This window comes from Dermacentor variabilis, chromosome 6, assembly GCF_050947875.1.
Source record: "Dermacentor variabilis isolate Ectoservices chromosome 6, ASM5094787v1, whole genome shotgun sequence".
NCBI classification, from domain to species: domain Eukaryota; kingdom Metazoa; phylum Arthropoda; class Arachnida; order Ixodida; family Ixodidae; genus Dermacentor; species Dermacentor variabilis.
The window spans coordinates 23,699,239-23,723,992 of NC_134573.1; the positions used below are offsets into that span (position 1 = coordinate 23,699,239).

Consider the following 24,754-nt stretch of genomic DNA (forward strand, 5'->3'; position numbering starts at 1 on the left):
GTAGTGGGAAGCCTTATGTATATAAGGCAGCACCACAGTTCTGAACGCTTCACGTTGTCATCTAACTCGTACTCGGCTTTCTGATTTTCAACCTCTGTAACGGACCTTCGGCTATATCTATTGAAAGTGTCATAAGGAACCCTGCTGCCGAAAGCCAGCGAAACTGATTATCAACACTTGCCTGCATTTTATTGCGCATACGATTTATTGAGAGCTGATTCCATGTATTCGCATGCTATGCCTCTTTTGACAATTCTTGAATTCTCCGACATGAAAGAAAAAAGTTCGTTTTGTGCCCGAGGAAGGTAAACCCAACAAACATGACGTTCACAGAACTCCAGGTTAAGATCAAGGAACTGCAAATGATTCCCCTGGGGTAGTTCGTGGGTACATGTTAGTCGTTGACCACATGGTTTAATAACACTTAAAACCTCATTAACAGTATACAGGTAGGAATAGTCATACGCTAAAAAGACTAAAAACTCGTCGATGTATCTAAATACCTATAAAACATTTCCCTCTTTAATTGTGCACAACGCTTTCATGAGACCTTGATTCGGGGCGAAGCAAAAGCGAGCAAGCGCAATTACCACTAAAGCTTATCACATAAAGAAAAAAGCAGATGTCTGTGTAAGCCACACATCCCTATCTCTTTACGCCGTAGAGTGTGTTTTAAGGCTGACATGTCTGTTAACTGTCTGGCATTAATGATGTGTTCATTTTGATTATGTTTGTGCATGTCAGGCCATGGCGTATACAGGGTGTCCCACATAACTTGAGCCAAGAATTTAAAAATCAAAGGCCCGTCGAAGCGAACTGAAATGAACGCATACTATTCTGAATAGCCTATAGTTACTCAGTCAATTTTTTTCACCATAATTCACGTGGTCATTGCCTCGCCCACCCGCCTTAACCCCTCTCCCCTTTAGAAGAACCCTACCTATATATACTCTACAGAGGAAAGCATATGCGGCCTTGAAAAAGAAAAGTCCACTTGTCTAAATACTGCCACCCGCTTTTACCTTGTTCTCGTTTTGCTCATCTTGAATTTCCTTCTCCCACCTTCGCCGTGTTTTTCATGATTAGTCACTCTGATCGGTAAGCTTTCTGTTGCAGTAAAAAAAATAGGAACCATGAAAATTGGTTGTCAGTCCCTTTAACAGGCCTCAAACGTTGTGTGATTTTTTGATTGAAGCTGACGTACTTTTATCAGGACTGAAAGAAGGTAAAATGGCTTTTTATTTTTCTTTACAAACTTCTAACATCACATTGTGCTTTTCAATAGCTCAAACGAAGAGCTATTGCAGCGTTGCTTCTACACTTCACTCTCTCAACTATGCTTTTCTGTACAGCAAATTGCACATTGCATTACACGTGCAATGAAAGTTGGCACGTCATGATGGTCAAATGGTTCAATGCACAGACTCAATTGGCAGGAGTGATGTGCTTTCATCGAGCAGACACAGCCGTACGTGCCCCAGTGTGGTCCGATACATAAGTGCCAAAAAAAGAGTGGGGTAATCATACCTTCGCTTTTGTCCTCTTCTTCCCTTTCCCCTCATTGAGGTTCATTGTTTTTCTAGGCCTTTTGGTTAGGAACAATTCCATTTCCTCCTATGTTTCTGCACAGTACCAGAAAGCAGCGACGTTTGAGCACAGAAATGAAATAGTATTGCATAAAGCATACACAACACTGACAGTATACATTACAGCTTCTTATCTTTTTGGTATCTTGCAACACATATGTAACATTACAACAAAGCTTGCACTTAAGTCTTCCCTAGTCTTGTTAGACCTGATATTCAACTATTGACAAGCAGTGGAATTATATAAAACGGCAAGATTTGCAGGCGATTCAATTTTTACCTGCTAGAACTACCTAGGAGAATATTAACATAACTAGCATTGCGCATGTGTGATGCCAAGTGATGCCAGTAATTGAAAGATGAGGGTAAAGTTCCAAGGCAGATTTTTACCTTCCCAAAAGGCTAAATGCTTCTCTCCAAATTTGAAGGCTCACATTATAATTATACTTTTATGAATATCAAATTTTGTTTTTTCACGGGATTGCTCATCCAGTGACTTCAAATTCGGTCCAATTGACATTTTAAAACCTATTGATGTCCAGTTGTAAGAACTTACACTTGCAGTGATCAGCAATTGCGAGCAATTGGGACCCATTGAAAACTGCAATTGGACGTAATGTTTTCTTTTATTTAGCCTTTTTGGTAACGCAATATAACTATCCAACGACACAGTACTGTTTGTGTAACAGCTTACCTGCCATTTGGAGTACCTTCACTGTATAGTATCCACCGGAGACAATGTCGTCGCCGGTCAACCATCTTTCGTAAGATTTAGCGCCGTCAAAATCGGAAACGCTTGACGGATTAAAGTCTCTTAAGGCAGCGTGTCGATAAACCTCAGTTGTCGAGTCGACCTTGTACTGCACGCACCAGCGTTCTGTCGGGAAAAGCGCACAAGAAGATCGTGACGAATGCACTTTGTAGAAGTTCGTGCAGAGAAAGAAAACAAATGCACACTCCGCGTCGAGTTATCGATACGACTCCAGGGCAAGCGATCAAATCCGAACCATTGCAATCACGCTCCTAGTGGTCGGTGAACTGTATAAACGAAACTTAAAACACCTAAAAGCTCAGTATTTTAAAAGGAATAATCATAAACTACTGCAAGCCATACACTACTTTATTTTTTTTTTACATTTATACGCAGGATTTAGTTCTCTGCATTGGAGAGGCTGCACAGGCAGAGTGTTGCAGTAAGGAAGAATGCTGGTCTAGGTGGAATAAATAGAACACACTACAAAGCACTGCAAATTAGGTAGTGTGGTGTTGTGCGAGCACGATCCTCACTCCCCATCCACTCAACAAGATAAGGGAAAAGCTTTTCACCACTGAAATAAATTAAAACGAGTTGGTATGGATTCACGTCACTGAAATTGCAGGTGTGCAAACACAGGAATGACTAACGAAAAGGGCAAGACAGACGCGGTCGTTTAATTGTCTCATCCTTTTCATCCTGCTGGCCATTTTTAACCTTTTTGTGTTTGCATATCTGTCCTACGTTGTCATAAATCTTTTTCCTTTCCTCCATGCAACTAGTCCGCCAGCACATCCTCATGAAACGAGGGATGCAGCTGGCCTTAAACGGCGCCACTTTAACTCGTGGCTAGTATCCAGCCGTAAATACGTCAGCATACCACCGCAAATGCGTCAGCATACCCAAAACTATATCATCCAGAGTCTGGCGTTCAGCACCTTAGTGCGAAAGTTTGAAGCTTGCGCGGTCATGCAGGAACATGACGTGTATTGCAAGAATATTGCATCTGTGTGTTTGAAGAGTATGGATATGTATTTAAAATGATGAAAAGCAAGCGTGTGCCCATGGCTTGTGTGAGAAAGTACAGCTGCGAACAAAATTGTCATGAGATGTTTTTTTTTAATAATGCATATGACATCCTAAGGTAGTCAATACCTAATTGATACCCGCCGACGTGTGGAATCTAAGGTTACGATAGAGTAAGTTACTGTAACCTAAAGGACAGGAGCCATATCAGGATGTACGTACATGAAGAAAATTGGGCGATGTGTAGCGTGCACAGATAACGCAGAAACTATTAGTGATATTTTGTATCAATATTCATGCATCATCAAGGATTTACCCCATTTTTTGTAGAATATCAATTAAATGGCTTCACTACAACGAGCATATAAATGCCGTTTGTAGCAAAATATTTAGATCAAGAATAAAGGCCACATTTCCTTGAAGGCTTTTGCTCATCTGCTGCATACGAAGGCGCTTGCATGTTTTATTTTTTATTTACAAATACTGCCATCCCATGAATTGGGACATTGCACGAGTGGTACAGATTATTATACATAAACAATATTAGGAAAGTGCCTGATTACAAATGTGAGTGCAAAGATTTACAAAGAAAACAGTACAGTATCATGAAGAAAATACATGATTTGGCAATTCTCGCCCAAAATCATCAACAGACATTTCACGTAATGTGCCATCTAAATCGTTCCACAATTTCACTGTGAAAGGAAAAAAAATGGAAATTTGAAGCTGTCTAAAAACGGCGTAAACGGCACGATGTTAAGCGGGTTGGAACGGCGAGTGACACGTGCTGAAGAACTGGCGAAAGAAAAGGGGGAGTCAACATAAATACGTTTGTTGATAATCTTGTGAAGTAGGATAATGTGATCACATATGCGTCTGTGTTGAAGTGTGTCGAGTGATAACGTGCGGGCGTGAACTGTGGGAGAGAAGTGACGGTCATAACACTTATATATAAATCTTATTGCCTTTTTTCTGCACATTTTCAAATTTATAGATGTCTTTGGCGGAGTGTGGCGACCAGAACGCCTATGCATATTCAAGTACAGGCCTTACTAGAGATTTGTACGCCGTCAGCTTGCAGTTTTTGGTTGCATCTTTTAATGTACGTTTTAAGAGCCCGAGTTTCCTGAGTGCCTTGGAGCAAGTTAAATCTACATGCTTAGACCAATTCATGTTTCAACAGAACGTTACACCTAGGTACTTCAACTCGTTCACGTACGTTAGTTGATGTGTGTTGTTGGTGTACGAAACACGAAAAGGATTTTTCTTGTTAGTTAATGTCATCGATACAGTTTTGCTAAAATTTAGCCTCATCTGCCATGTGTTGCTCCTATCACAGAATGAAGAAAACACATTATTTAGAGTAAGCTGGTTGCATGCATTATTTATATTTGAATACAGATCGCAGTCATCTGCATATAAACGGATTTTAACTAACGTGTTATTAGTTATCTGGATGACGTTATTAATGTAAATCAGAAATAAAAGTATCCCTAGAACTGATCCCTGCGGGACGCCAGATGTTATACAGACAGACGTTGATCGGGAGTGATTAAACGTGACAAACTGTGATCTTAATCGCAAGTAGCGCTTAATCCAGACTAGCAGTCGGACACCGTGAGTTCCCTTGAAAAATGCGCCAAGTTTAGTAATGAGCTTACTATGACAAACCAAATCGAATGCTTTTGAGTAGTCGATAAAAATGGCGTCCATCTGACCGCGATGATTTAGGCGTGATGCAGTGTCCTGTGTGAATTCAATTATCTGCGTGAGAGTAAAAAACCCAGCCCGAAAACCATGCTGATTATTAGACAGAAGACTATTGCTAGAAAAGTACAAGACAATATGTTTATGAATAATGTGTTCCAATACCTTGGAGCAAGTGCATATTAACGAAATTGGTCTATAATTGGAGAGACTTTGTTTATTACCAGACCTAAATACTGGTACTACATTAGCTATTTTCCAGGTTTGTGGAACGGTTTCAGTTTGGAGGGATTTCCGGAAAATAACACTCCAGTACCGGGCACACCACTCAGAATACTTTATTTAGAAACAAGTTAGGTGTATGCTCGTCTCCAGCACTTTTGGTCATGTCAATTTGCAACAAAAGATTCAGAACTCCGTTATAACATATGACACGTGTAGATGTTGATCTTTCCCGGATGACCATGTTTCACCGATTAACAAATGCTATCGCACAGCGCGGGACGCGCCTGTATGTATCCGAAGTTTCTGGAAAGTTATCGATGCTTCTATCCGCTGTCTGTTGTCGCCGAACCTTATGTTATCTGATTTCATCGCCTGACGCGAATTGTGTAGAACTTTGTGGAAGGCACGCTGGTCCCAATGATTAGTCTGGAACATTCGACGACTGCTGTATAAAAGTCGACGCGCTTGACCCGCTGATCAGGTTTTCGACGATCGCCGGTCGTGCTCGCCGCTATCGTTGTGCTGTAAGTGTAGCCTGTTTTGTGGGCACAGATACGCCCAATAAAAAATAGTTTTGTCGTTCGCAGTATTGCTACTGTGTTCTTTGAAGTCACGACCACGTGACATCTAAGAACACAGTAGCAATACTGTGACACGTGTACATGTTGATCTTTCCCGGGTGACCATGTTTCACCGCTTAACAAATGCTATCGCACAGTGCGGGACGCACGTGCATGTTACCGAAGTTTCTGGAATGTTATCGATGCTTCTATCCGCGTTTGACAGCGACCGGCTAGCATTAGATGTCACCCTTTCAAGTCCGTGTTTCTTCTGGACGAGGACGGCACCAAGGCCTAGGCTACTCGCGTCAGTGTCGATTTAGGTAACGGCGTTTTCATCGAAATGTGCAAGTACCGGCGGTAACTGCATGCGTCGTTTTATTTCTTGAAATGCGTCGGCCTGCGCCGTTTGCCATTTGAACTCGACATCTGATTTGGTTAGATGGGTTAACGGCTCAGCGATGCGGGAAATGTCCTTGACAAAGCGCCTGTAGTAGGCGCACATTCCAAGGAATCTACGCACAGCCTCCTTTCCGGCAGATCGGGTTGGACTTCTTGGGACCGTTTCTGACGTCAACGTTCGGAAATAAGTGGATCGTCGTGGTGACGGACTACCTCTCCCGCTTTGCTGAAACTAAATCCCTGCCGAGAGGCAGCGCAGCCGAAGTGTCACAATTTTTCGTCGAAAGCATTCTGCTGCGACATGGCGCCCCAGAAGTCCTCATCACCGACGGTCTTTATGCGGAGGAACGGTCTTTATGCGGAGCTCACCTTAGCCATTCTTCAGTACAGTCAGACAAGGCACAGGAGGACAACTGCCTACCACCCACAGACAAATGGTCTTACGGAGCGCCTGAATGAAACCCTCGCCGACATGCTAGCAATGTACGTCGATGTCGAACACAAGACCTGGAATGCCGTCCTGCCGTACGTAACATTCGCTTACAACACGGCGGTGCGAGAAACAACATAGATCACGCTATTTAAGCTGGTTTACGGCAGGAAACCGACGACGACGCTCGACGCCATGCTGCCGCACGTCATCGAGGAGGAGAATCTTGGCGTGGCTACCTATCTCTAGCGCGCTGAAGAAGCCCGACAGCTCACCCGCCTGCGGATCAAGAACCAGCAGCGAACCGACTGCCGACACTACAACCTCCGACAACGCTTCGTCGAGTACCAGCCCGGTGACCGTGTTTGGGTTTGGACCCCAATACGTCAACGAGGACTCAGTGAGAAACTATTGCGATGTCATTTCAGACCCTACAAGATCATCCGACGTGTTGGCGAACTGGACTATGAGGTCGTGCCAGACGGCATTTCGCAGTCACAGCGGCGCCGGGCACGATCTGAAGTGATCCACGTAGTGCGTCTTAAACCCTTCCACGCAAGCTGATGAACTTCCTTATTTTGTAATTTCGTTGGTACGGGTGTTTTGTTTATTACTTTCGTTTGTTTACAGCATCGGGACGATGCTTTTTAAGAGGGGGGTATTGGCACGTGTACATGTTGATCTTTGCCGGGTGACCATCTTACGCCGCTTAACAAATGCTATCGCACAGCGCGGGACGCGCCTGCATGTATCCGAAGTTTCTGGAAAGTTGTCTATGCTTCTATCCGCTGTCTGTTGTCGCCGGACCTTGTGTTATCTGATTTCATCGCCTGACGCGAATGGTGTAGAACTTTGTGGAAGGCACGCGGGTCCCAACGATTAGTCTGGAACACTCGACGACAGCCGTATAAAAGCCGACGCGCTTGACCCGTTGATCAGATTTTCGACGATCGCCGGCCGTGTTCGCCGCTATCGTTGTGCTATAAGTGTAGCCTGTTTTGTGGGCACAGATTCGCCCAACAAAAATTAGTTTTGCTTTTCACAGTACTGTTACTGTGTTCTTTGAAGTCACTACCATGTGACACTTATATCGACCTTCGGGAAGGATGGCGATTCAGTGACTAGACTAAACATCGGCCTAGTTTCGTTGCCGCTGTCAAATACCGATTTAAAATATTTATTAAAAGCTTCAGAGATAACAGGAGGGTTAGAACATGACTTACCATTAACAACAAAGCATGAAGAACAGCAACCAGACAGAGTAATTGTTTTCCAGAATTTGTGTGGGTTGGTTTTCATGAATCTTAATAGTGTGTTCCTATAATAAAATGTCCTAGCGTCATGCATTTTCGTCCGTAGAGGCGTTTTCAAGGAAACTACAAGCGCACCATCACTTATATGTTGTGACTTGCATCGCTTGCGAAGACTCTTTATGCGACGGATAAGTTGGTTCGACGCATAAGTTTTTTCTAAGACGTTCTTTCCTTCCTCCTCTTGAAGCGCTTGGGTCTAGCGAGAGCAAGGGGAAATTAAACATGTCCGAAATAGAGATTAGTAAGACTCTATTCGAAGATTGTTCGAAGAAAATTAGGCAAACGACAAGCAGTGGCGGTGAATAAAAACGATGTTCTCAATAGGGATTCACATAGCTTCGCACAAGGGCTTGGTGGCGCAACGCATTACTCCGTTCCGAAGGCAACACTCATAGCATTCATCCACTTATCCTTGCTTGACGTAGGAAACCTAGGAAATAATGACATCTATCTGCGCGTCAAGCGAGAAATGACCCATCCCGCTGCGTGACTGACGCACGTTCGGCCGCTACACCGAAATATAGTTGTGCATGAAGGGTCGCAAAAAATGCGAAAACGTTACCGGCAGTATCTGCAGCCTGGATCGAGCAGCCAAGTCTGAAGACCAACTCGGAAGTACGCGGCAAAAAGAACCACACTTGCCGCCACTACTACTGAGGTACGTATGTGTGCATTGAAAGCTTCAATTTTATAGAATTCATTGGAGCACAAACAACAAATTAACAGTGGATAACAAGCAGCAATAGCTATGCGATATGTTACAAAAACGCCACACCAAGCGCCGTCTTTGCAGCTGGCACGACTATCGGAAAAATTACGTGTGGCCCAAGTAACATTTTCGGTGCTGTGCCACTGCTGCCATCGAATATTTAAAGCCCGTTTATTGGCCCCTGAAGCATGAAAGAGCGCGGCACCGGCACCCGCAGCGGTAGGCAATGGCATTGCACTGATAAGTTAGAGGTTGGATCCCGGCCACGGCGGCCGTATTTCGATATAAGTGGAACGCAGAAATGATATTGTACCTAAGTGCACGTTACGATGGAACACTGTGGGGTGCCTCATAATCAGATCTTAGATTTTCCACGTAAAACTCCAGGATTTATTGTTGTTGCCGGAACGCGCTGAGCCGGTACGCTGAAGATGCAGAGGTATTCACCATTAACCACGGGGCAATATGGAGCTGGAGACTTATGACAGTGCATTGAATACGCAGCCAATTACTTCCCGTTTCCGCAGAGAAATATAAATAGGAATATAAAAATCGGACGCAGCCGAATTCACATGTTATTCATGGTGCTATGCATAAGATTTACCTTCCCCAATTTAGGTATTGTGTCAACATTCCTCAAAGCTTCATTGCAAGCAGCATTTCCAAATAGAATACGTGAGTTTCAAATGATGTCAGTGTTATAATATCCCATTTTCATTTGCTCCATGTTGTTTCAGAACACGCCAGCCAACCTGCACAGCCCTCCCATGGATGCCACTTGTGGCATTTGCACTGAAGACCACAGTGATGATTCAAGTCAAAACAGCTCCAGCCTTGCAGGAATATGCGCTGCAGCGAATACGGGTGCAACTGCCAGTTCTGTGTAAGAAGAGGAAACTAGCCAAGCTACAAGTGAAACAGATGGTCATTGTGATGACGGTGCAACAAACTTCACTGGCAGTGAACTCAATTTTGCTTTTGAGTTGAGCTCCGAAGTAACCATATTCAAGAAACAGATGAAATAGGCAGCAATGATGGAGAAAGTGCACAGATGCATGGTGATGAAGGAAATGGGAGTGAAGCTGCAGGAGATTACCTCGTTAAATATTTTAGAAAACTCATACAGGAAACTCTGCCTTATGAGGCAACAACAAAAACATAAGCTTTCCTGCTTGTGCCTAATACACTGTCACTGCAGGACTGAAATGTGCGCAAGTTCAGGGGTTTCTAACTTTGATCTATACCCTGTTTAGGGAGAAATCCATGCATTACCTGTGGAAACCTGAGAAACCTGTGGAAGAGCTAGAAGGAAGCGTTAAGGGTTCACCTACGTTGTCAAGGCTTCCATAAATACCTAGAACTATCTTTCAATGCCAAAAGCAAGCCCAGTGTCACCTGTGATTCATGTGGTGCAGAAAAGAGGCTTCAAGAGTCAATGGATTCTGGCTGTTTCTTTTTGTTGTTCAACTTGAAACAGCAGTTGCTTGAACTCTTAAAACAAGTTGGCAGACCTCTCCACACTAACTTACAGAAGCTGTCATCAGGGCCTCTAGAACCAGGCGCTTTTTCTGGCATCACCGATGGAAGTTTGTACCATAGTGTATGAAAGCAGGTAAACATTACATGGAGTGATATCAAATTCACTTTCAACACTGATGAGGCACCTTTTTTCGATTCCAGTAAGAGCACAATTTGGCCAGTTCAAGTAATGATAAATGAGCCGCCAGTTTTGATGCGGTGGCAAAATGTGCTCATCTCAGGGCTATGTTTCTCAAGTACTCACCCATCGATGCAACTCTTCATGATGCAGTTTGTTGAAGGAGTCACGATAGTTGGAACTCTAATATGGTCTCTTGCTGAGGCGGAATGAACACGCTGCATCAGCATGGCCGCGTTGGTGCATAACGGCTGTTGTGACCACAAACTATAATTGACAAAAGTGTTAGGTCACACGTGAGTTGCAAGCAAGGCGCTTTAGCTACCGTGGGAATGAATGCTTATGTGGATTTGTATAAACATTCTCTTTTTCGCTTTGCGCATTATCGTCACTTTGTATTTTTTATAATTTATTGCATTATCACAAATATTAATAATTACGTAAGAGACTTTCCGCTTGCCAGACTTGATAAGAGGACCTCGAGCACAGTAGTAGGATATTTAAACCATTAGGCCACTGCTATGTCGTACGGCAAGCCGAATACAACACCCTTGGGGATTTCTCTTGGGCAAGCAAGCGTGCTGAGACACTTGACGAATTTTGATTTGGATGTCCACGTCTGGGTCAACGTAGTGACAACTGTGTAAAAGTTATCGACCGTGGACTCGGCTAGCTAGCCGCACACTTGATTAAAAAGTTAGCTGTGGTCGACAACGGCCCACGAATGTGCCACGGTGGAGCAGAAACACTCGATGCAAAGTAAGGTACAGACGCACACTCACCCCAAGTGGCTCCCATGCAAAAAGGGTGTCTTGCGAACTTGGGGGAGCAAATAGACGCACAACCTTTCTTTTTAAAATACAATTTTACTCTCTGCGACACAGGCTACTGTAGACTGCCGGGGTCTTAAAATGTTGGGCTCGAGGCGGAGGGGAGATGCCTGAGGTTAGCGAAGGGGGTCGAACTGGATGCTGCAGGCATGCAGCGCGCCCCTTGCGGGTCTGTCTCCTCAATCCTTTCGACGCACCTCGGTTTCTGAGAAAAACGAGGCCTGGTAGTGACGGCACCGAGTTCGTTGCTTACACTCGACCATCCTGTGCAATCTCGTCCCCAGAAAGTCTCATCAGTCTGACTCGCTTGTGCACTTGCTGTCCGGTGCCAATTTAAATTTTCATCTGGCTTGGATGAACGTTTGTGACGTAGCCTGGCCACGTCGATCCCTTTGATATTCGTAGGTTCCAGATGCGGTATGTGTCTGCAGGCAGCACTTCTATAACAATGTACGGGCCTCTGTGTTTAGGTTGCGTCTTCGTGTTCGATCCTGTGTCCTTAATTGTGGTTATGGAGGCGGCAGTAGTTGATCAACCTCATGTATGTGCCATCCTTTCTTTCGCGTTAGAATGGTGTCGCTGTACGTGGAAGTGCTACTACAGATTAATCTATATGGTATGAACTCATCAGCAATCTCTCTCCATGCCCGCCTCTGGTAGTAGGAGCTATGATATGGTGGCTAGGAAACCAGCTTGCTTCGACGGAGCTCGACGATTTTCTTATCAGCGATGCCGGTGCACCCCAGTTCTTCGATTCGCAGTGTGCAGCAATTATTATGTTTGCTAAGCAACGTGCAGGGCTGTGTTTTCTTCTCTCCATAGATGATGGAGCCTACATTATCATCGTCTCGGTTTATCAGTTGCAACGCATGGGCCTATTCATTGGCGGTCCGTAAAGCTTGCTCTGGCATGTTGCAAGGAGCGGGTGGACGCATGAGTATTTGTCCTTGCTTTATGTGCAACTTGACATTAATATAGTTCGCAAACAGGATGCTGAAAACAGCAGGTGCATCAAGAGGAGCTGTTCCCGATACAGACAGAACCGTCCACGGGGAAGCCTCAATGCTTTCGTGACACTCGACGACTTCTCTCGTTCTTTCCAATTCTGCGAAAATACCTTTCAGACCTTGTGCGTGCCTTTGGTTCAGCTCATGGGTACATCCGCCAGTGTGGACCAGAAGCAGACCGGACAGGTCGATCACGTCAGTGCCAATGATGACGTCCGGTCCAACAAAGGTGTCGTCGCTGACTATGTAGAGCTGGACAGCAGGAAGTTCAACATCATCGACGCGCACCTTTAAATCTAGTTCACCGAGGGATGGTTGCTTTCCACCGACTCCGGGTATGGCCGCTCCGGGAGGCGCCACAAGCTCCCTGTTCAGCTGCATGGTACGTGTAAGCTTTATCAAGCTCACATTGGTGCCCGTATCGAGAAGGGCGATCATTCATCCGCCGTCAATGCAAATGGTTTTGTACACCCTTCTTGAAGATGTGGTGCATACAGGGTTAGTCACATTACCTGAGCAGACCTGATGCGGACACGATTTTGCGCTGTGCCCATCATGGTTACATTGCGTGCAATAAAGTGGGCGCCGTGGCTCAGGACACTGACTCGACAGGTGGCCCGTTTGTTGGCAGCTGTAGCAAGGCAACCTATCCGCACGGCGCCCTCCTTCTTGCACTGAATCGTCTGCGTATGCTGACACAGGACACGGCTGATGACCACTACTCCATCGGCTTCGACTGTCGAACTGTTGTGCCGATGGAAATCGTCTTTTGCGGCTTTCAATGGAGCTCTCGTGGGGTTCTCATTGCTCGAAGCAACTCGTCCACAAATTTATAGCTTCTGTCTCGCAATGCGAAACTCATCTCAGTAGACCAAAGACATTTGATAATCGTGACAATTGTATCCGGCGTACTTAGCTTCAAGCTGGCGCACATTTTTTTTTCCTTTTCTCAGACGTACTTCGTAACATCTACGCACGACTCTGAACTCGTCCGGCCATTGTCCTCCATAAGTCCAGAAGGCTTTTTCTCACTCATGAAACCTGCTTTAAACGCAGCTACAAACTCTTGCCATGAATAACACCTTGTTGCCGACTAAATTAGCCAATCCTCATTTGGGCCCTGTAGCTTGAGGTGAAAAGCAGTTAGTCATTGATGTTCAGACCATTTGGCAACGTGGGCAATGCGCGAGAATGTTTCCAGCCAATCTTCGGCACTCATTTCGGCGCTGTCTCCAGTGAAGTTCGGGATTGCGATAGAGAGGTCCGGTCTCACATGAACAGTTGTCGCAGTCGATGGAGCATCCATCCCCCCCATAATGCGGCCTATTGCAGAGAAGGCCTCGGTGAGCTGTCCGAAGATGATGTTGCTCGGGCATGGATCCAGCTGGAATGACGGTGTTAAGGGAGCAGAATTAGAGCCGCCGAGCTACCGAATGTCCTCCTGAAGTCATGAAAGCTGGGCGACTTTTTCTTGGAGCTGGTCTGGTGTGCTGTGATCATTTCGTAGCTCGGTGGCGCACGCCACTTGTTAAGCAGCGCATGAATGTGCAGTAAAACACGTGTAGTACGGATGTTCATCGTCCTGGCTCATCTTGACGGGCTTGTTGGGATTATCCCACTTCTGAGTGCAAAAAAGTTCTTGACCGCGGACTCAGCTAGCTCACCGTGTACTTAGTTAAAAAACTAGCTCTGATAGACAGCGGCCCCTGAATGTGCCACTGGGGACCAGAAACATGCGACGCAAAGTAAGGCACAGGCATACACTTGCCCCAAGCGGCTTCCACCCAAAAAGGGCGCCTCGAGAACATGGGGGAGCAGGCAGACACACAACCTTTGTTTCTAAAACGCAATTTTACTCTGTGTACGATGCAGGTTACTGTACACTGCCAGGGTCGTAAGATACGGCGCTTGAGGCAGAGGGGAAATGCCTGCGATCAGCGAAAGGGGTCGAACCAGAGGTGGCAGCGAGGCTGCAAGCATGCAGCCCGACGCTTGCGGGTCTGTCTTCCCAACGTCTTTGAGGCACCTCGGTTTCTGAGAAAAACGGGGCCTGGTAGTGACGGCGCCATGTTCGTTGCTTACAACTGATTACACATGCAGTAGGTTTCTGATAATTCAAGCTCGAGGGGCCCGAGAATTTTATTTGAATTATGAAATGAAGCTAACAATATGTCTTGGGGCAATACATCAGCTTATACTGTAATGAAATATGTATTTAATCATATAATGAAAATAAATTGCAAATTCGTGACTGCTCTCTTGCAGCAAGTGACTTCGAAACAAAAATTTTTCTATTCAACAAGGACAGCTTTTCTGCTTGTGGTTTTTACTGCTTGAGTAGTGTAGACACATGGTTGGCTCCATTTTCATATGAACGCAAATGTTCAGCTAGAAGTAACTAAAGCAGCTCATACTTCTGGTATGGACAAGGAAGAAGTATGAGTGAACAGATATAACCGAATGGTGCAGTTTGAATTATTGGCTTCAAATACATTGACAACATAGTGGCTCAACCAAAAATTACAAATTTGTTTAAATGAACTTAGAGTACGAAATATCAATTGGAATTATAATGAGTTGACTGTACTGTCAACCGGTGTCATATGCTGGGCTGTAGTTTCGTCTGAATCCCAGCTGGTTCTGTTTCATCACGCTGATTGTCACATAGTCTCCTTGCCTCCGTGTTTCTGTTGTCTGATGACGGAAGTGCACTGCTTGCATAGTTGCTTACAGCTGTAAGTGGGCATGTAAAACTTAATTGGAGGACCACTAGGAACACGGAGCAAAGCATAAACGCACATGGCAGTGCAGGCGACCTTGTGACTAGAGCCTGCCCGTGTCTTTCTCGCAATGCCTACCTAAAACAAGTGTCGCTTGGCAGGGTTGTGGATTTATGGCTTCAATAGAAACCTAATCGGGCCTGCCACTTGACTGTCTGATGTGTGCAGTGTGCCAGAAGCAGTAAAGAAAATGCTATTTAAGAAGTCTTTCGAACAACATTCGTATAGGAGGATTGTGTATATTAAAAGTGTATCAAAAATGTGAAAAATGTTTTGTATCCCGGCCACGGCAGCTGCATTTCGATGGGGGCGAAATGCAAAAATGTTCGTGCTCCGTGCATTGGGGGCATGCTAAAGGTGTCCTGGTTGTCAAAATTAATGCGGACTCCCCCGCTATGGCGTGCCTCATAATCGAATCATAGTTTTGGCCTGTAATTCCACAATTCCAGAATTCCTAGTTTTGAGAGAGAATTATCGATTTGAATCCTCATATTTTAATTGAAATTTGGCACGAAGTGCAAATTTGATGTAGAGAAAGGATTGCTGTTCTGAGATCAGTGTTTATTATGTTTCTCTGCTCTGGACACAAGTGGTATAACTTTTTCAGCAAGCATAGCTTGCCTACCAAATCAGTCGCCATACTATAACATGACCATGATAATGAGAGGCAAGTCACCCGCCTGACAGTAGCATGAAGCTTTGTGCTACCCTTGGCTGCATGACTTCTTGCTTTTATATAATGTTCTCCCGTTTTGCAATTCTCCTGAACTGATTTGCCACATTTTACTCAAGTACTTGAAAACAATGGTTTTGGAAATCGTGATGTTGCAGTTATTATTGTTTATTATATTTTATAAGTAATTAGTGTAGAATTATGTTCGTCAGCATTGCTGCGGTAATAAGTTGGCCGTGAAGCTTGTTCACGTGCAATTTTGATTTTCTCTTATCATTTTCAGAATTAGTCTCGGATGAAGTTGTTCTCCAATAGACCTCACTGTGACTGCTTAGTGTATAGCTGTATGATGCTTACATGTGCTGTCATGCTGGCAGTTTCTGATGCCGGAGTTGTATATATATATATATATATATATATATATATATATATTTATATATATATGCCATGATTAGTGGCCGCTGAATGTATGAATTGCTGTCTTCACCAGTGTACTTTTTGCATGATCTCTGGTGCATATTGAAAGAGATACCTTTCTGTGAGAGTGCACGATGACAATGACAAATCCGAAATGTTTGGTTTTTCAGCAGTTTTTATTCACTTACTCAATTAGACACTACTGCTGGCTAGAGCTTGACACTGGCTTTATGGCGAAAAAGCTTTTGAAATTCAATGTCATAAACAAATGCATATATATGGACTGTGTTGGCATTATGGAGGAAGGAAACAACAGGAGAGCTCTCAAAGTTTCTTTATGCTTAAGAAAGTGTGTGGTGGAAGCCAAGTGCCATTTTAGACTTCTCTGTTTTGGTTTATGGAGCAAACAGCAATACGTAAGGGAGCTAGCCATACTCTCTGACATCACCATTCTCGTCGAGGTGTCGAGCCCGAGCACGCAGCCGGCGGGCAGCTGCATATATCGGACGCTGTCAGTGCACGTAGCGGTGCCGGTCCCGGCAACCTGTAGATATTGCCAGCAAGGTAGCTGCTCAGGTCCCAATTGGTGGTCGCATCCAGTGATGGGCAGGCGCTGCCCCCATGACTGACCTGACTGAAAGCATCTTCATGACGGTTGCGGAAATAGCGATGACGAGCCGCATGACATCCTGGAAGACTACAAATGGTGAATGCTCCATACAAGTCGCGGCGTCGTGTAGCAACACGCAGGCTGTAGACAGCAGCTTATATCGGGCGCGCTCATTGCAGATAGCGATGCCGGTGCCGGTATGACGGGGCATTGCAAGCCGGTTAGCTATTCCGGGTACAAATTGGCGGTTTCATTCCTTGATGCGGAAACACAGCCCCCGTCACTTGCCCGAGTGAAAGCATGTTCATGACGGCTGCGGAAACAGCGAAGCCGAGCAGCATGACAGCCTGGAAGAACACAAATGGTGAGTGCACCATACTGGTCGCAGTGTCGTGCCCGAGCACACCGTCAGTGGGAAGCAGCTTATATCGGGCGCGCTCATTGCAGATAGCGATGCCGCTCACGGTACCACGTAGACGTTGCAAGCCGGTTAGCTGCTCCGGGGCCAAATTAGCGGTTTAGTCAAGTGATGTGGAGGCGCTGCCCCCGTCACTGGCCGGAGTGAAAGCATGTTCATGACGGGTGCGGAAACAGCCACGCCGAGCAGCATAACCGCTTGTAAGAGCATAAAAGGTGAATGGTCCATTCTCGTCACGGTGTCGTGCCCGAGCACGCAGTCGGTGGGCAGCAGCTTCTATCGGGCGCGTTCATTGCAGATAGCGATGCCGGTCCCGGTATCACGTAGATATTGCCAGCCGGACACCTGCTCCAGGTCCCAGTTGGCGATCGCGTCCGTGATGGGGAGGCGCTGCCCCCGTCACTGGCCCGACTGAAAGCATGTTCATGACGGTTGCGGAAATAGCGATGCCGAGCAGAATGACAACCTGGAAGAACACAAATGGTGAATGCACCATACTTGTCTCGGCGTCATGCCCCAATACGCCGTAGGTGGGAAGCAGCCTACATCGGGTGCGCTCATTGCAGATACCGATACCGGTCTCGTTATCACGTAGTTGTTGCCAGCCGGTTAGCTGCTCCGGGTCAAATTGGCGGTTTCGCCCAGTAATGGGGAGGCGCTCCACCCGTCACTGGCCCGACTGAAAACATGTTCGTGACGGCTGCGGAAACAGCTACGCCGAGCAGCATGACAGTCTGGAAGAACAGAAATGGTGAATGCTCCAATCTAATCGCGGTGTCGTGACCCCACACGCAATCATTGGGCAGCAGCTCATATCGGGCGCGCTCATTGAAGATAGCGATGCCGGTTTCGCTATCACGTACATGTTGCAAGCCCGTTAGCTACTTTGGGTCCAAATTAGCGGCTTCGTCCAGTGATGGGGAGGTGCTGGCGCCGTCACTGGCCCGAGTGAAAGCATGTTCATGAGTGGTGCCGAAACAGCCACGCTGAGCAGCATGACTGCTTGGAAGAACACATAGTGTGAATGCTCCATTCTAGTCGCGTTGTCGCGCTCGAGCACGCAGTCGGTGGGCACCAGCTTATATGGGCCGCGCTCAGATAGCGATGCCGGTCCGAGTACCTAGTAGACGTTGCGAGCCGGTTCTCTGTTCCGGGGCCAAATCGGCGGTTGTATCCAGTGATGGGGAGATGCTGCCCCCGTCACTGGACTGGTCGAAAGCATGTTCATGACAGGTGCGTAAACAGCCACGCCGAGCAGCATGACCGCTTGGAACAACACATAAGGTGAGTGCTTCATTCTTGTCATGGCGTCGTGCACCACCATGCAGTCAGTGGGCAGCAGCTTATATTGAGCATGCTCATTGCAAATTTCGATGACGAACCCGGTAATACATAGGCTTTGCGAGGCGGGTAGCTGTTCCGGGTCCAAATTGTCGGTTGCGTCCAGTGATGGGGAGGCGCTGCCGCCGTCAATGGACTGCTCAAAAACATGTTCATGACGGGTGCGGCAACACCAAGGCCGAGCAGCATGATAGTCTCGCAGAACACAAATGGTGAATGCTACATTCTAGACGTGGCGTCGTGACTCAGCTCGCAGTCGGCGAGCAGGAGCTTATATCGGGCGCGCTCATTGCCGACAGCGATGCCGGTCGCGGTATCACGTACACGTTCAGAGCCGGTTAGCTGCTACGGGTAAGAAATTGGCGGTAGCGTCAAGTGATGGGGAGGCACTCGCCCCGTCACTGACCCAGGTAAAAGCAGGTTCACGACCGGTGCATAAACAGCGACACCAAGCAGCATGACAGCCTGGAAGAACTCAAATTGTGAATGCTCCATACTAGTCGCGTTGTCATGGCCGAGCACACAGTCTTTGGGCAGCAGCTTATATCGGGCGCGCATGTTGCCGTTAGCGATGCCGCTCCCGGTATCGCGTAGACATTGCCAGCCGGTAAGCAGCTCCTAGTCTCAATTGGCGATAGCGTCCAGTGATAGAGAGGCGCTGCCCCCGTCACCGGCCCGACTAAAAGCATGTTCATAACAGGTGCGAAAATAGCGACGACGAGAAGCATGACCGCTTGGATGAACACAAATGTTGAATGCTCCATTGTAGTCGCGGTGTCATGGCCCAGCGCGCAGTCGGTTGGCAACAAGTAATATCGGGCGCGCTCACTGCATAAAGCGATGCCGGTCTAGCTATCACGTGTATGTTGCCAGCATGTTAGCCGCTGCGGGTCTAAAAATGGCGGTTTCGTTCAGTGATGGGGAGGCATTGCTCCCCGTCACTGGCCCGACTGAAAGCCTGTTCATGACGGGCGCTTTAACGCAAAGCCGTGCAGCATGACAGCCTTGAAGAATGCAAATGGTGGACACTCCACTCTAGACGCGGTGTCCTCCCGCAGCACACAGTCGGTGGGGAGCAGCTTATATCGGGCGTGCTCATTACGGATAGCGATGCCGGTCACGGTATCATGTAGAAGTTGCTGGTCGGTTTGCTGCTCCGGGGCCAAATTAGAAGTTTCGTCCAGTGATGACTAGGCGCTTCCCCCATCACTGGCGCGAATGAAAGCATGTTAATGACGGGTGCGGATATCGCGACGCCTAGAAGCAAAACAGCCTGGAAAAACAAATGGTGAAAGCACCATTCTCTTCGCACTGTCGTGCCCGCGCACCCAGTCGGTGGGCAGCAGCTCATATTGGACGCGCTCATTGCAGACAGCGGTGCCGCTCTCGGCATCACGTAGATATTAGACAGCTTTAGCTTGTCCGCAAAGCTGCCCCGTGGGCGTATTACCGGATTTCCGGTTACCGTTTTACTGGGTTGCCAGAGGAAAGCGAGCAACCGAGTTTTAGCATGCTTTCCGTACGTCCGCACGGCCCAACGCCCGCGTAGCGTTCCAAGCTCGGATTTACTGCCAAAAACTGACACTCAATAAGCCATGCTAAGTCGTTTTTTTCTTCATGAAGTAAGTAATTTCCTTGCTTTATTATTTGAACGAAGCGATAAACAAACATTTGTCTTGCGTTCGCGACGCGCCAAAGTAGCCAACACGAAGCCTTGCCAAGACAAGCCTGAACCACGTCTGAATGCTGAGTGCTCCTCTGTGACCTACCCTGGCTCCTCTGTGACCTACCCCTAAGCACTATGGGTAAGTCGTCTTTGAATTGTGCGCGCAATTCTGTCTGCGTTCATCAGCGATGCCGTATAGCTTGCTTCACGACGAACTGCTGCTGCGACCTCTGCTCTGGGACGAATTAGATGTGCACTTGTTCCCAGTGGAACCACGGCGGCATCTTCGGAAGCTTGGCCTGCTGAATTTGGATGCCAGGGACAGCATGGTGTTATACCGCTCGTTCAGGTTTGAGAAATCGGACCTGGACTATCTTCTGACCGGACTACTGATTGCGAAAGAGGTAGAGAGCGCTCAACGGGTTCGAGTTCCAGGCAGCGAGGCGCTGTGCATGACGCTGCGGCGTCTCGCCTATCCGAACCGCCTGTGTGATCTTGAGGTATCCTTTAGCCGCCGCAGTTCGGTGATATCGAGTGTGGTGTCTAAAGTTTTATCTCACATTTAATACTACTTTGGAGACCTCCTAGCGGACCCCACGGAGCGCAGGTGCCTCAACCTACAAAACCTGGAGCTGTTTTCCCAGGTAAGACCACGCTTTCACCATAAGTGTAAAACACACATCATTCCTCTTCCCCCACCCCCAATTTCCTTTGTGCGTACTTTTTGTTCATTTAAGCGAAGCCACATTTGCTCTTCCTTCAACGTTCCCGCGGGGATAGCCGAGAGCGTGCAGAATGTGCACATGAGTAGCAGGCTAGAGGGGCAAAGGCGACGCCAGGAAGCATGCCCCGTTTGTTGTCTCTTCAGGTAAAGAAAATAATATATGCATGGTCAGTTAGGCAAGCGACGCATTTTTTTTACTGTTCTGAAAACGTGTAACGAAATGGCCCAATCAACAACATTGGAAAATGCAACGAGGTCGCTTCTCGAACGAGCAACTCGGGGACATATGGCTGCAGGCTTTAGGGTTTGACGAATGCGCTGTCGACGAGCAGAAGTATGCCTGCATACATCGCGAGTCGACGTCGTCATGCCAATGCACAATGCGGCTTGTCCGTATGCCATATAGAACTAGAATGATTACAGCATCATAAGGTATGCCATGTTTTTTCCCAGCAAAGGAACCTGATAGCTTATGGATGTAAAGGAAAGCCTTGTTTTAAATTTCGCTGTAGTAATCACAAAGAACATTACACTACAGCTTTGGCCTCCATACAGGATTTAACCAGCCGTATGAGACCGCTGTAGGTGAACAATGTGTGTCTTAGGCTTTTCCTCTCACCGTTGCTAACACGTGTCAGACTATGGCGCGAAAAGGCACACCATGTGATCAGTGTGGTCCTCACTTTCAACTATGTAGTAATGAAATGAGTGAACAACCTTACTGCTCTTTACTCATGGCAGTTTTCAAGGCGACACTACATATGTATGAATGCTTCAAAGCAAGTGAATATGGGTGTCATCTGGAGGTGCTTTATGGAATTTCAGAATCCGACACAGCTCTCATTTCATCGAAATGAGCGCCGTGAGAGTATTAATTTTAAGATGCGCACTGGGCAGTGCTAACTTAATGGGCGACAAGAAACTTGTATTTAAGGCAAGCCGAAATGTCCTCGCTGCCGAATTTGATGGACGAGGCCATTGGTGTAAACATTGTGCGCTGACACTTGAACACACCTTTACCTGCATTCAGAGCTAGTGGTGGTAACGATCATTGCTTTCACAAGGGGGACTTAAATGCTAAACCTTACACGGTATTTTCCATACTTTTCCATTATACAGCCCTTGCTCACACCCAGACCGTGACATCAAGGTAACACTAATATGCAAGCTGCCGTCCAGCACATAAACAGTCGTGCCACGATGCAGTGCTCTGTGTGAGGTGATCAGAGTACACAACTTCCCACTGGATAGAAATTGAGCAGGACTAACCGCTATAAAACATTTCACTGCGTATTCTTTCTACTGTGCAGACAAACACATTTTGCACCCAAGATAATGTTTAATATCATTTCTGTGACATCATAAAATATCATTTCTTTAACATCATACAGCTGTGAACATAAAAACTCGGCACTAATGGATGGTCAGGCAGTGCCAGAATTAAAGGAAGCTTTGCTTCAACTGATTGCCATAGCATGTGGGATATGCATGCTTTTTCACCTATGTGTGTGCTTGTATGGGTTTGTGTTTAGGAGAGCGAGGAAGAACCTTGCTTTATTCTGTTGTAGTGGTGCTAGAGTTTTGAAGTCATGTCAAAAGTGGAGGCAGTCAGGTATGCTTGTTGCATCTTGAGCAGCAGTGCTGGCTGAGCAATGAAGTCTAATATATCCTGTAAGGCATATATACACTCTTTAGGTGGGCGCACATGACAAGGAATGTAGCCACGAGCGCTCCGAGGGAATGTACCTTTATGTTGCGCTTGTGCACACCCGTCAAAGCACCATCCGGTGAGAAACCAGTCCATTTCACGAGCAAAAAGAAGAATGAAAGCAAATGGTCTTGTTGCCATGGTAACTGGTACACAGTCCGCTCTCTTATCATGCACAGGACCGACGAAGATACTTCTGCCTGGTCAGTGGCAGGGTGGTATTCATACCTTGCGGAAAACAAAATGGTGATCTGAGAAGATATTTACGTTTTCAAATGCAACAAACTTGTAGTCGTAAGTCAGCGCTCGTGTTTGTCTATTCGTCCGTTTTTAGTGCACGCTGTGTGTAATAGTTATGAAGAAGTGTGTCATTTCATTACCTTCTAAAATAGTTCTCTTTGTACTTCGCACGTAACGATGTGCAGATGACAAAGATTTGGCAAAAGAACAGTCAAGTAAATTTGTTTGTTGCACACAAGCGCATGCATGAAACCACGCCACAACAGCGGACATTTCTACTATAAAATAATTGCCACGTCTAACGTGACACACGTATGGTCAGAGATACATCTTGTGGCAAGATTTCGAAACAGGGACATAATTAGCTCTTCCTGCAAAGCACGATGTCCACACCTAAAGAGTATATGTTACACCATGGTCTAATCCTATTCGGATCTTTTTCTCAATACGTTAGAGTTTCTTGCTATAGATGGCTGTTTACCGATGTTTCTTTTTCTTTTTTTATCAGGCCAATAACAGGAAAGGTGCTTCATTGAAGAACTGCTGGCGTTTCGCTGATGGCACAGCGCGACGAATTTGCAGGCCATCAGTTGGGCAGCAAGATAATTTCTCTGGCCTCAAACGACATCACGTGCAGAAATATCAAGCCGTGATGTGCCCCAATGGCTTGATATGCCAAATTAATGGACAATTTCACGGTCGGCGCCACGATGCTGGTGCATGAAGTTGCCTCTAATTGCTTCTCGAATGTGCAATGACGATTAGCTTCAATAACTTCAATACCTAATCAAGTATGGTAATATTCAATGTTATAATTGCTACCGAGCTGCCTATGCATGTCCTGCCCTGGCGTGTTCAGTATTTTCAGAACCACATTACATTTACTTACTCAAATATCACTTACGCCAAATATCAAACAATACATGTTTGTGTTGTTCCATTTTCTTGCGCACTTAGGTATGCATGACCGAGAATTAAAGGGGTCATGAACCACCCCTCGCGCGTTGTGAAAAAAAAAAACACATTCAGCGGATAGCATACACTGCTCTGAACATATTAGCTAAATGTTTCAGTCATGCGCGACGCATGAAGTTCACAAGGTTGCAAGGTCACCATTTTCACAAAATATTGTTTTTAAACAGAGGCCTTTGCTCACCCATTTCAAAGCTACCAGCACCTTGCATGCTTAATGGTGGGAATGCATACCCTAATAAAGTCCCTTAACTTTTCTTTATCTCACACGCTGCTTCTGTTTGTGCAAAACAAGTGCATTTGTATGAGTCTTTCTCTTCTAGTCTCACAAGAGCTGTTACCTTGTTTCAGGAATTCTGAAGAAGACGGCCCTCTACCGCCACCTGGAGAAAGTCGCCCAAGACCACGAATACGTTATCTATGGCGACCCAGCCTACCCACTCCGGCCCCTGCTCCTTAAGCCTTTTGAAGGTGCATCATTGCAGACCCAAGAGTTTCATTTTAACAAGCGCGTGAGCAGTGTGTGGCAGGCTGTAGAATGGGGGCTTGGCAAGGTTGATTTCCACACAAATAAAAAAATGACTCACCAGAGGGTGGGGCGAATCTATAAAGTTGCAAAACTGCTGTCCAACTGCCGTACTTGAATGTATGGCAGCCAAGTGTCTACATACTTTGGCATTGCACCACCCTCCTTCAGAGAATATCTGGTACCCTCCCAATAAGTTGCCCGAGATAGTGTACTACAGGTTCGATTGGGCAACATTTTGACGACACACACACAGAAGAGCGACACACGCACTACAGTGCGCTAGTTGCACCTATCGTTTTATTCCCTTGCCAATGGAATACATGCGGGAAGATACTGGGAGGGGGGTAGCAACAAAAAACAAAACAGACAAAATAAATAAACAAAACAAACAAAAAAAATATTTACAAACATGGCCATCTACCAATGCCAAGCCGGCTTTGTCATGTGATTATTTTTTCTGCACTCATCCC

General features: G+C 46.3%; 1 pseudogene; it reads left to right on the forward strand.

The window, feature by feature from the left end:
- The first annotated feature begins 20,299 nt into the window (after window positions 1-20,299).
- On the forward strand, window positions 20,300-24,477 carry LOC142586065 (uncharacterized; annotated as a pseudogene).
- The last annotated feature ends 277 nt before the right edge of the window (window positions 24,478-24,754 follow it).